Source organism: Lolium rigidum, chromosome 4 (genome assembly GCF_022539505.1).
Source record: "Lolium rigidum isolate FL_2022 chromosome 4, APGP_CSIRO_Lrig_0.1, whole genome shotgun sequence".
Taxonomy (NCBI): domain Eukaryota; kingdom Viridiplantae; phylum Streptophyta; class Magnoliopsida; order Poales; family Poaceae; genus Lolium; species Lolium rigidum.
Genome location: NC_061511.1, coordinates 238,969,610 through 238,982,730, shown reverse-complemented (window position 1 = coordinate 238,982,730; position 13,121 = coordinate 238,969,610). Strand labels below are relative to the sequence as shown.

The 13,121-nt window shown below is 42.5% G+C and overlaps 1 pseudogene; it reads left to right on the top strand.

The window, feature by feature from the left end:
- Positions 1-3,168, top strand: part of LOC124648463 — a 3,631-nt pseudogene extending 463 nt beyond the window's left edge.
- Positions 3,169-13,121: the final 9,953 nt, after the last annotated feature.

Here is a 13,121-nt window from a genome sequence, read left to right as displayed (position 1 = left end):
CCGCATAGCGAGCGGTCCCGTGCGGCGGGCGTGGAAAAGTGCATCACGCCCCTTAGTGCCCGGTGCCTTATCCCCTCTCGACCGTTCCTCCACCACAAACCCATCTCTCTGTGAGGATGAAGCCGGAAAGGAAAGATGAGACGAGACCTCCACCATGAGCACAGCGGAGAAGGCCTCCACGGCCAAGCACGGCGGGGCAGGCCGCGGCGGCGTTTGAGCACGGCTGGGGAGGCCGCTGCGATCTAGTGCGCATCAGCGGCGAAGACCTCCGCGGCCAACAACGGCGGGGAAGGCCGCCACGGCCGAGCACGGCGGGGGAGGCCGCCGCGGCTGAGCGTGCAACAGCGCGGAGGCAGCCGTGAGAGCATGCACGAGGAGGCGGCTGATTCCCGAGGTTTCCGTCTCGTTCCGCCGCGGAGCATGAATGCGGGGTGGTTGCTGTCGTTGAGCACCGAGTGGAGATGCAGCGCCATTAGTGATAATTACTCCGGTTGCCAGATTCATTAGGTCCAGTTGCCATGTTTTAGCAATTCCCAGATTAATTAGCAGTAATGTCCCGATTAATTAGCAGTAACTTACCTATTTCGTTAGCGTTAATTGCCCGATTAATTTCGTCTAATTGCCAAATTAGCAATTGCCATACTCCCTCCGTCCCAGTTCGCAAGGCAAAGTTTTCAAATATCTTGGCCCAAGATGAATTCTCATTGGCTCTAAATTTGCACGTTAAAACATGCAAAAACTTTGCCTTTCACATGCATGGAGTACTAGTGCACGGTAGTTTCACATGCATGGAGTACTAGTACATGGTGGGAGATGAAAAGAGGAGTGTTTGCATGCAAAAAATGAATTAGTTTACTCCCACATTAAATGCAAAATGTGCCTAGGAGGTGAGGGATTTTGGGACAAATATTTTTTGGGAATTTGCCTTGCGAACTGGGACGGAGGGAGTATTAATTAGTCCTAGTTTCCTAATTAATCAGGAGTACTACGTACTTGTCAAGTGAAACGAAGCTAATAGTTAGAGCACGCGATTTTTGGAACCGTACATACATGATTCCTCATGCTTAGTCCACTCGATGGCCATTTCTTTTCCGCCCGAAATTACGGGTTGAATGACGTGAGACAGCTGAGGTTTCGGATGTGAGCGTGGTCGTCTTGGTTTCACGTTTTTATATTGCGAGCGTCCATACGACCCTACATAACTGCAGCCACAAGTGAACGACCAACCAAAAAAAAAAAAATTGCACCAGCGCGCATAACCCAGCCTGGCAAGCCGCCGCACGAAAGACCCATCTTGCGGCGCCGCCGCGTAGTCTTTCCCTTCAATATTTCCTGAAAAACAAAAGTATCAAAGAAGAAGGGCCGCCGCCGGCCACCGCATCGTCGCCTCCGGCCGCCGCGTCGTCGCCTCCTGCTGCCCTCCGTAAGTTCCGCGCTGTTTCCTCTCCCTGCATCCTCACATGAAAGCTAGCCTCCCTTCCTCTATCCATGTATCCTCTGTTTGGTACTCCGTCGTGCGATTCCCCTCGCGAGTCGTGAGAATAGAGCCCCGTTGCTGGGGTTGGATTCTCGCCTGGGTGCAACGTAAGTACTCTGGTATAGCCTATAGGTAGTACTGGTTGATCGAAGTAGGTTTTGCGAAGAGCAACCGTGCGCCTCCCTCAGCCAGTGTTGGCTAGAACCCTAGCATGAACGGCTCTACTTTCGTTTTGTTTGGTGGGGATGCATAACAAACACGCGTCCGTGCCCCGCAAAATGACCTGCAGATAGAGATTAATTACTTCATATCGGACATTGCAAGAGCCTCACTAGTCGATTTTCAATTCATATGTATTATCTTGTCCTGATCATAAGTAAGAAACTGAAACCAACTCGAATCAAATTCCCTTGTTTCTACATGTGTATAACAAATTAACTAGTGTTCCAGGCATACTTTTCACCTCTGAAAAATAACGAGTGCTAACTGGCTTTCTTAGTCTTCACAGAAAAAAATTGAAAACAATCTTTTTCTTCACGGTCTGATTGACGCATTGGATCAATTTTTTTCCTGATCGGTGCATTTGTACTAATGTGTTTGCATTCAATTTTCTTCTTTCTTGCAGAGAGTCCGTCGTCATGCAAAGTGCCATCAAACGGTTTGCGGCCTTCTTCTCGGCTACCCCCGCCGTGCCCCAACTCCAAGCGTGTGAAGAACTCCCAGATGAGCTGTTGCACTTGATTATTTCTCTCTTATGCTCCTTCCGTGACCTTCTCGCTTTCGCTGCAACCTGTCACTCTTGGCGTGCTGCATTCTCCTCATACCCATCCAAATCTACCTTCTGCTCTGTGTGTCCGCCTCTGCTAGTGAAGCTCGTCACCAGTGCTCAAGCTCCTCACCTCTCTGCTACCAGTGATGCCCGTAAGTTACGCACATGTAAAGTCATCGACCCAGCGAACCAAAATGCCACCCTTCACTGCCAGGTTCCTCAAGAAGCTCTTGAAAACGCAGCGTGTTATCTTGCTGCCTACACATAAGGCCAACTAATCTGTTAACGCCGCGAATATTTATGTATTGTTGATGTGTTTACCAGCGCCAAGGTTTCATCTCCTAGTCTCCCATTGAGCCGTGACTGTCATGACTTCTTCTACTGTGCCATTTTAACTGCTCCACTTGCATCACCCAACTCACACCTCCTCATCAGCACTCGCTCGTTTATCTATAATTGGCCAGTTGGAAGCTGACTCTTGGTCTGAACTCGGTCTTTCTGAATAGCTGTATCAAATTATGCATTGCAACAATCAGTTCATCGCTATGGATTGTCTATTGAGTCTCTACACTCTTCAGCTAGCTCCCCAACTTAGCAGTGGACAACCTGACTGTATCCATATATTCACCTGCGCCATGGTTAGTGGTGTGCCGTAACATGCTTGTCATTTGTCAAGCATAAGTATGCCTTCCATCTCGATATGTCAACCAAGCCTGCAGAATGGGTGGAGGTGAAGCTGGGTAACTGGGCATTGTTTGACTCTGGTGATCTGAGGAGCCCTGTATTTTCTTGCATTAACCCAGAACGATGGGGAGGGTGGAGCAGCCGCTTGTACCATGCCCATAGCCCTCACCCTTTGATTTTACCTTGTCATTCACCTTGGATTGTTTTCAAACTGGGTTTGTATCACGACCCAAAGTAATACACCTACAAGAACTGGTTCCACGCGCTGCAGGCTATCTGGGTGTACCCAAGCATGTTCTGCGCCCACGGCCAGTCATTGGTTGTGGGAGAAGAACTGCAAGCCACGGATCTCTGCAATACCAGCTCCTAGCGAGAAGTTATGCCTTTCAGCAGAGAGCAGGTACTTCTGCTTTGAATCTTTGATAGGACATGCTCGCGGTGGCAATAGTACTAGCGCTTCCAGTATAAGTTTTTCTTTGAGGTCGTTGAACTTGGTATGAGATCCTTGGGATGGCATCAACGCTTGCTCAAGCTTGTGCAGTTAGATTACATTTCATTTTCGATCTCTGTTCTCCAACCTATTAGTGGGTAGATATTTACTTGACTACTCGTGGCTTTTATGAGCTGAAGCACAATTACATGTTTCAACGGGTTTTTGACTATGATAATGGCGCATGAAAACGGTCAATGCTTCAACTATAGTGAAAATCACAAAGCTTGTATTTTGTAACGTTGGAGGGTTGAGAGCTATGAAATCTTGTTGGTTTACTTGCCTTAATTTGACTCACTTAGTCTTTCTTTTACCCTTCACATTGCGTATTAATTTCTAGCATTCACTGTTTTCCCTAATACAACACACATCTCATTTTAATTTGTGTGGAACTATGGATATACGAATCAAAGTTAGTAGATTTTGCTATAAGCAAAGGGTTAGTCTCTTGTGAGCCTTCGTAAAAAGATGCATTTAACAAAGTGCAGCTCACAGTTAACTTCATTGTACATCACCTGTTAGGAAATTTTAATTAATTACTAGCACCATCTCAGAGTAAATTGAAGGGCCGGGCTACTTAACATGGTAAAAAAATGGGTTGGGCTGCTCATCAGTTAACTGATTTAAGAAAATATTCATCGGTGAAAACTAAAAAGTTCTTTAGATTGCATAAAGAAATACTGTCCTGGTCTATACATAGACGTCTTTTATTTTCTCCAAATTTGGATGTATCTATATACTAAATAGTGTCTACATACATTCAAATTTAACAAATCTAAGATACCTATTTATAGACGGGGGGAGTATAAGTTAATATCGATACAAGAAGATGGACACAGGCCCGGCCCTGAGGGGGGGCAGGCGGGGCGGCCGCCCCGGGCCCCCAAACCCAAGGGGGCCCCAAGGTCCCGGCTTGCTAAGGCATATGCAGCAGCGGCAGAGGTTCATCCGGCGGCGTCATTAGAGCACGTCAGAGTGTTTCTCTCGTGTCGTTCAGGGGAGGAGGACGACACTGTACGAAACGTTATTCTGTTTAGTGGGCTGGAAGTCCTTTTCCCTTTAGTTATCTTGGGCCTTTTCCCTGATCGGATCAGGTCGGCCTTTTTTCCTTAGTTAACAACGAGGAGATTATGTGGGTGGTGGGGCAGGTTTGTCTCAAAAAAAAAGTGGGTGGGGCAGGTAATCTGCATGGAATTTTCTCGAAAAAAAAAGTAATCTGCATGGAGGATATAGCATGTTATAGGCACATCACTCAGAGATATATTTGAGAACTGACGCTCTAAAACTTAATCAAATTTTGAAGTGCATAATTCCGATTCTGGCCTTTGAAACGAGAGTCAAAAGAAGTACATAGGCCTTCTCAAAAATCCCTATATGACGATGTAGCATATAGGTCTCCTCACACTTGGTTAGTTAATCCGTCGCAGGACATTGGGGTCTGTAAGCTATTATCATTAGTGAATTTTAAAACAAGATCATCATTGTCTCAAAAAGAAGATCTTCATATAAACATATACTCCCTCCGTACGAAAAAAGACGTCATAGATTTATCTACAGTTAGATATATCTAGCAGATTTGTCTAAATTCCGTGTATCTAATCGCGTCTAGATAGATTAAATTAGATTAAATTTAGGTAAATCGGCGACAATCTTTTGAAATTGAGGGAGTACCTAGATTATTAACATACCATATTTAGTGATTTTATATCTAGGAATACCATAAACTTTAAAGCAGCAAGTATGCAATATATATTTAATACTATCAATATTGCTTATGTAGATTGTAAATGTTAGCTGGTATCATTTCATCTATACATGTATAAATAATTATTTGAGGCTTCTAGGGCCCTAATTTTTCGGTTCGCCCCGGGCCCCTGAAATCTCAGGACCGGCCCTGGATGGACAACCGGTACAAACTCGAGATATAATAAGGAGTACCAATGATTTGTAAAAATTGTAAGTCTTTATAGCCGGCCCAGGTTTTGATTTAGTGGCCGGACATGTTTCTGCATAATATTATTTTTAGGTTAAAGTTTTTACACAGTATACATACTCATTTTATTTATTTCTTTGATCACAAATAGCCGGCACATTAACAACGATGTGCAAAATTTAGATGCCGTAGCTTATTTATTGCTTTTTCTGCTACTCCTAGTTGTGGGGGTTTACCACGTCATTTATACAGAGTAGTTTACACATGACAAATAACTGGCTCGGTGGCTGGTGAAGAACTCAAGCCCCGGTCGAGTACACGCCATCATTAAGTCCCAGAAGCCTTCTTGCCTCATGTAGCTCACAGTACCTATAAAATGCACATGCGCTCCTCAATCCATTTTACAAACTTGCACGGTGATTTCGTCTGTTCGTTGTTTGACTAGAGAGGTGGGAGTGAGGAATAGGGGTGGCAAGGACGTTCATATGGTCAGTTCTTCTATTGTGTTTATTGGAATGAGATGTATCGAGAATTTGATCATAAGCTAGTGATGGGTTTCAGGCTCAGTAAACAGGGTTGCAACTACAAGAAGGAGGAACCTCAGAGTCTAGCCGCCGTGTAATTCGGCAAACCTAAATCCTTGCGTACCCGAAGAGGTGGCAGGCCGTCCGCAAGTTCTGAACTCTTTGCCTGTGCGTGGTGCACTGCCTATTCTCCACGGTGCTATTGCCGATTCCTTAAATCAAAACTCGAGGTACAAATCCATGAGAGTGCAGCTGCCTACTCCAGTGGTGGAGGCAGAAATATGAAATTTTGCTTGTTGAGAGGGGTCGGCTAAAGAAAAAATTCTAAAATCAGGATTGTTCACATTTTTTTAGCAAAAAAATGAATGATGTTAGGGGGGGCAGGGCCCCTGCTGGTGCTCCCCTGTCTCCGCCACTGGCCTACTCCTCTGCCGGAAATCGCATCATCGCCGTTGCTGGACTCCGCCGGCGCTGGATCGTCCTGATCTAGACGCAAGCCACTCTTGTATGCCCGGCCGTACGCTGTAGGAAACACCTATACGCGTATACATGTCAATGATCATTTTAAGATATGGAGTACCGTGCATTTTATGATACTTATAAAAAACTGCGGTCTTTATATTTTTCCTGTCATGTGAAGCTCACTTATCATTATGATACAAGCGTCTTTTCTTTACTTTGGTGTACCTTCTTTCCCAAAATCAAGTTGTTGTCACATAATGGTCTATTGTGACAAGTAGTTTGCTAACAAGGGACAAATGATAAGTTAGCATATCTTTTGTAGTGCAGTGAGTGTTTCTAATATGTTTATTTCTTTGTTATGGCATGTTTATATACAATTTAACTACAGCTAAATCTTCGTTGGAGCGGCCACAATATTTATGTTGCAGCTCACTTTGTCTGTGTAGAAATGACGTGGTCTATGCTAAAATGCAGATTTTTCTTATCATGTTATTTAATCATGTATGCATTTAATCAACAAGAGGTGGCTATGAAGGCATGCATGCAACTGGAGCAGGCGGCCAAAGAATTGTTTACCCAGCATTGATGGCGGCATATTCTTTGGATCAGTAATCTACCACCCGAACTTGGTTGTTTTTCACTTCTATAGTACTTGAGTCTATCTTTATTCGCCAACATATTGTGTTTTGCAATGTTGGAGGGTTGAGAGCTATGAACTCTTGTTGATTTAGTTGCCTTAATTTGATTCACTGAGTCTTTATTTTACCCTTCACATTGCATATTAATTTCTAACATTCACTGTTTTCCCTAATACAACACACCTCATTTTAATTTGTGTGGAACTATGGATATACGAATCAAAGTTGGTAGATTTTGCTATCAGTAAAGTGTTAGTCTCTTGCGAGCCTTGCAAAAAAGATGCATTTAACAAAGTAGTGCAGCCCCACTGTTAACTTGATTGTACATCACATGTTAGAAAATTTTAATTAATTAGTAGTACCATCTCAGAGTAACTTTAAGGGTCAGGCTACTTAACATGGTAAAAAAATGGGTTAGGCTACTCATCAGTTAACTGATTTAAGAAAAATATTCGCCGAGTGAAAACTAAAAAGTTTTCTGGATTGTATAAAGAAATATAAATTAATATCAATAGAAGAAGAAGTGCAAAACTTGAGAAGCAGTACTAATGATTTATAAAAAATTGTACTCCCTCTGACCATATTAATTCACTTAACTTTATCTAGATTCGTATGCATCTAGTTTAAAAACTTTAACTACATGCATATGTATCTAGATAAAGTGAAGTCGATTAATTTAGATCGGAGGGAGTAAGTCTTTCTAGCTAGCCCAGGCTTTGATTAAGTGGCCCCACATGTTTCTACATAGTATTATTTGTATGTTAAAGCTTTTACATAGTTTAGTCATTGTATTTATTTCTTTGACCACAAATAACCGGCGCATTAACAATGATGTGCATAATTTAGATGCCGCAGCTTATTTATTGCTTTGCTGCTAAAACTCCTGCGGTGATTTACCACGTCCTTTATACAGATTAGTTTACACAGGACAAATAACCGGCTCGGTGGCGGGTGAAGAAGACAAGCCCCGATCCAGTGCACTATATGTGCGCGTCATCGTTAAGAGCATCTCTAGCAGATCTCTCATCCGACCCCCATCCAAAAAATAACCGTTGTTTTTCAGTTTTAGACGGAAAAAAGGGCCAGTCAAGAAACCGCATTGGTCCCCCATCCCGAAAAAATAATCCAGTCCATCCAGTTTTGCATCACGGAAACCTAAATTACCTAGTCTCGCGAGCCCTTCCAGGTGCGAACCCCATCCCCACTTCCGTGTTGGCGTGAAGGAAACTTCAGCCCGTACGAGCTCCGGAGTCTACCAAATTCGACGGGAGTCGCCGAAATCGAGCCAAAATTTGCCGGAAATTCGCAGAGGACCTGAGAGGGGTTTCAGGCCGGGCAATCATGGCTGCAACTGCAAGGGGGCAGAGGACCTGAGAGGCTAGCCGGCGTGTAATCCGCCTAACTTAAATCCTGGCATTGCCGAAGAGGCGGCCGGAGGCCATCAGCAAGCTCTGAACTCTTCTTTTTTGAGAAACACAGTACAACGCAGACGCTCACATACACGCGCATACATTCACCCCATGAACGCACACACGTACACTCTACCCCTATGAGCACCTCTGAAAGACTGAGCCGGCGGGGATCTTGAAATTGACTGAGCTATGAACTCTTTGCTTGCGTGTTGTCCACTGCCTATTCTCCACGGTGCCAGTGTTGATTCCCTGAATCAAAACTCGAGGTACAAATCCATGAGAGCACAGCCGCCTACTCCTCCACCCGTAATGGCATAATCGTCCTCGCTGGACTTCGGCCGGCGCTGGCTCGTCGTGATCTAGATGCAAGCCCACTCTTATATTCCCGGCCGTAGGATGTACGCAACACCTATACGCGCAACTAGTTTGGCGCATGGTGTGTACGTCGCTTTTAATCTCCCATCTCCAATTAATATTACCAATTTGTTTGGTAATTGGTTGAATGGCGTTGACAAAAAAGCAAAAGACTGAATACACATTGGTGTATCGGCTTTGTGCTGGTCAATATTGAGGTACAGAAATAATATTGTGTTTAATAAATTAAATTCTTTTAATATTTTGTAGGTTATTCATATGGTTGTTGACTGGGTGCAACAATGGGCGTTACTTCTTCCTCAGGACCATCGAGTGTTTATGGATACTGGATGCACCCATCTTTAGACGGTTGCTCGGGACATCTTGTCCCATGCTAGTTGGTGTCACACTAGTCGACTACAGGATGCTTAGTTGGCCTAGTTTTTAAGAGTTAATGTTTCGCTGGTTGATTTTTGTTTCAACTATGAGTGATCTGTGATTCTTGTATTGAATATCACTACTGAATGTTGAAGTTATTAATAAAGATCGTGTGCATCATCACGATGCAGAGGCTGGGGTTTATATCCCCTTTTCGAGAGAAAAAAACCTATACGCACAAAAACTCATCGTTCTGCAGTTCTGCTGCGCACGAAAAAAGAAACTCACGTCCTGCTATATATTCAGGGCTGATCCGAATTTCCGGCCGAGCGACCGGCCTGGGTGCATCGTTACGAAACCAGGAGAATCACATCTTCTCAGAGCAAGTACAATAAGTTCTAGTCAGCTGGCTAAAAGGATTAAAATAATATATCTGTGTCTATTTGAAGGAGAGAAAATGTAAGTGAGCTCTTATGCAAGAGCTAGCTATAGCACGTGCTTCTAGGCAAGTTGTGTCAGTGAAATATGGGTCATCCATTGAAAATGGTACATTCTTATAGCTATTGTACTCGTTGACTACAAATGAGGTAACATGACATTTTTGCTTATAGCCAACAACCGACTATACGTTGGAGTTTCTCTCAAGTTTCCAACTTAGAGCCATCTGGTGATCACTCCTACTCGCCGGCTCCTACATTTGTGTTTCTTTTCCAAAAACCTAGACCTGGAGTGAATGCTCCAGGAATCAAAGCTGTTGATAGGTGACAGAATCAAGGAAGAGTATTATTGAAGCACGGGTGATGCTTGTCTCCTAAGCGAAAGTACAATACGTACAATCAGCTAGCTATAAAAAATAAAATATTATAAGTTTGCTTAGTTGGAGGAGAAAGATTAGGAGAGAGAAGGGAAGTAGGCTCTTATCTAATAGCCAGCTCTAGCACGTGCTTTAGACATTATGTGAGACTAAAAGGTGAGCTATGTATTGTAAAAATATTACACTTTTATAGCTCACTATTGTACATGCTAGCTATAAGTTAACTGTAGATGATGTGGTAAATTGTTATAGCCGGCTGCCGGCTACACTATTGTTCTTGCTCTAAACTAAACCTAGCGCAATACTCCTATCTTCCTAGAAATCAACATAGAGTTGACTTAAATATTTTAAAATAAGGATTTCTATTTCCGTGCCTGATCTTTGTTAGTTCTACTCAATTTTATCAGCCTTTAAACTTTTATTTACTTTTATCCAAGATCTATCTCAAACTCTGACAAAAATGTTAAACATTGGTGCCTTGACCATTATGCCGACGTGTGGGTCCGTCACTGACCTTCTGCCCCTAGAAGATTTAAGAAACCAAATAGAGCATATTTTTGTCTCTCTCTCATTAACCTCGTATCTCTTTCTTTTCGAAAACAAATCAAAGCACTTTATGTCTCTCTTTCGCTCACATCATTTTTTTTGCTTATTTGGCAGTAAATCTAGAGAACCTTATCTTTCTATTTTGTTTAACTTTTTCCGTTTTGTCCAATTTGATAGCAAATATCTAGAAACAAATACAGATATAAGACAACCTAGCATATACTACCTTCGTTTCAAGGAATAAGGCGTCCTAGTTTTACGTTTTTTTGTTTGACCAATAATTATTTCAAATATATAAAGATTATTTGAATGAAATTAGCATCATTATAAAGTGATTTTCAATACGAATCCAACGATGCTAATTACATACTCCCTCCGTTCCTTTCTATAGTGCCTATAGATTTTTGGCATTTGTTTCACAATATAAGGGTGTAGCTTGGCTTTTTTCGATTACCCCCTCCACCGGTCAACTCCCACACGATATGCATGAAAGAAAATCCATACAAAATAGGAAACAATTAATTGAGATTCCTAATGCATGGCTCAAGGATTGCTTAGATTTAGGAAGCAATGTTTTTCTTTCCTTAATTAAACCTGGCTGCACATATATGGAGAGTTAACCAGACAGATTTGTGGGATTTGTTATGGTAAGTTAGGAAGTTATCGATTTTCCTAATTTTAGTCCGATCTCAAATCGTTCAGCCAGGAGGTCTTGTGCAAAAAATACTCTTGCGCTAATTTTCGTGCCAAAAATCTATAGGCACTATAGAAAGAAACGGAGGGAGTATAATATAATCAAGATTTTCTTGCTCAATTTTTATGGTCAAAGTTCGTCTTGGAATATGCTGCACCTTATTCCTTGAAATAGCAGCCAACACACGTAGTTTCCGGGGAGACTTAGTTTCAATATAATAAGCTCCTTAAGAAGCAGTAACATAGACAAACACAATTAAAAAGGCAGCCAGTCTTCAACTACTTCTCATCACCTTCAGCCGCTGCCGCTTCCTCTCCGTCTTGCTATCCCGACCCTTGATCATCGGCGGCTTGACCTTGGAAGACAGTTTGTCACCACTCCGGATGGCCTGGTTTTGGAGGCGACGCAGGTGAACCTACGTACCCGCCGTAAGGTGGGACATGCCGTCAACGTGTATGCCTTCATGGCCAAGCACAAGACGTTTGGGATTCAGCATGCTATCATGATCCATAAAGAGAATCATATCATCGACATATTGGAGTATAGATAGTCCGCCATCCGCAAGGTGTGTGACCACTCTTCAAATATGCAAATGTCATAGATTAATTAGGTAAAAAGAAGAAATTGATTCCACACAAAAAAACAGCCACGTGAGCTCACACAAATGAATTAGTCAAGAGAAGTTAAACAGTAATTTTCTATACATCTATTTTAGAAATCTTGACCCCGAAAAAATCAACCGTAACAAGTACCAAATGATTTATAAAAATGGTACTCCTTCCGTTTAAAAATAGGTGTTTTAACTTTATCTAGATACAAATATATCTCTAATTAAAATGCATCTAGTATCTTGAAAAAAGTGAGACATCTATTTTTAGACAAAGGTAGTGAGTCTTTATAGCTAGCCTAGACTTTCATTAAGTGGTCCGACATGTTTCTACATATTATTATTTTTAGGTTAAATTATTTACACAATATACTCATTTTATTTATTTCTTTATCCATGAATAACAGGCAGACTAAGAACGTGATGTGCAAAATTAGACGGCGTAGCTTATTTATAAAAAAATGATTTAGCTTTAAGGGGAAGAAATCTAAAGTGTTGTGTTTTTACTAGAAGTAATTGTGTGCACAACACCAAATTGCGAATACAGAGATTTGAACTTGCATCAGCTCATTCCTTCGGTTCACCAGTAGCTTATTTATTCCGATTTACGTCGCCCCGCTGAAAATGCCCTTACATTGAAAAAATAACCGGCTCGACGCAGGATAAATAACCAGCCATCATTAAGTACCAGTAGCCTTGTTTGCCTCATGTAGCTCATAGTACCTATAAAATGCATTTTTTTTTTTTGAAATGGAGGTTAAGCCTATGCCTCTGCAATCAATGCATATGCACTCCTAAATCTATTTTACAAACTCGCATGGTGTTTTCGTCTTTCGCTGTTTGACTAGAGGCGTGGGAGTGAGGAGTAGGGGAGGCAATATAAAAAAACGTGTATTTCTTCCATAATGTTTATTGGAATGAGATGTATGGGGAATTTGATCGCAAGCTTCTTATGGGTATCAGGCGCAGTAACCATAGCTGGGACTGCAAATGGGCGAAGGAACTGAGAGGCTAGCCGCTGTGTAATTCTCCAAACTTAAATCCTGGCATTTCCGACGAGATGTGAGACCATCCGGAAGCACTCATCGCTCCGACGCTGCACCTGCACTGATCGTTGTGACCGTGCAGGTTGCTCGTGTGTTCCATTCTGCAGCAGTGCTCTACTCCTATTCTCAAACAGCGATCGGGCGTATCTAGCCTTTTTTTTTCATCAAGTAGTCCTTAATCCTGTTTAATTACATTGATCTAAGCCCGCTCTTTTATGCCCGGCCATACGCAACACCTATACGCGTATACATGTTGGCTGAAATCCAGTCGAGCTAGGGGTCGCGAACTGGTT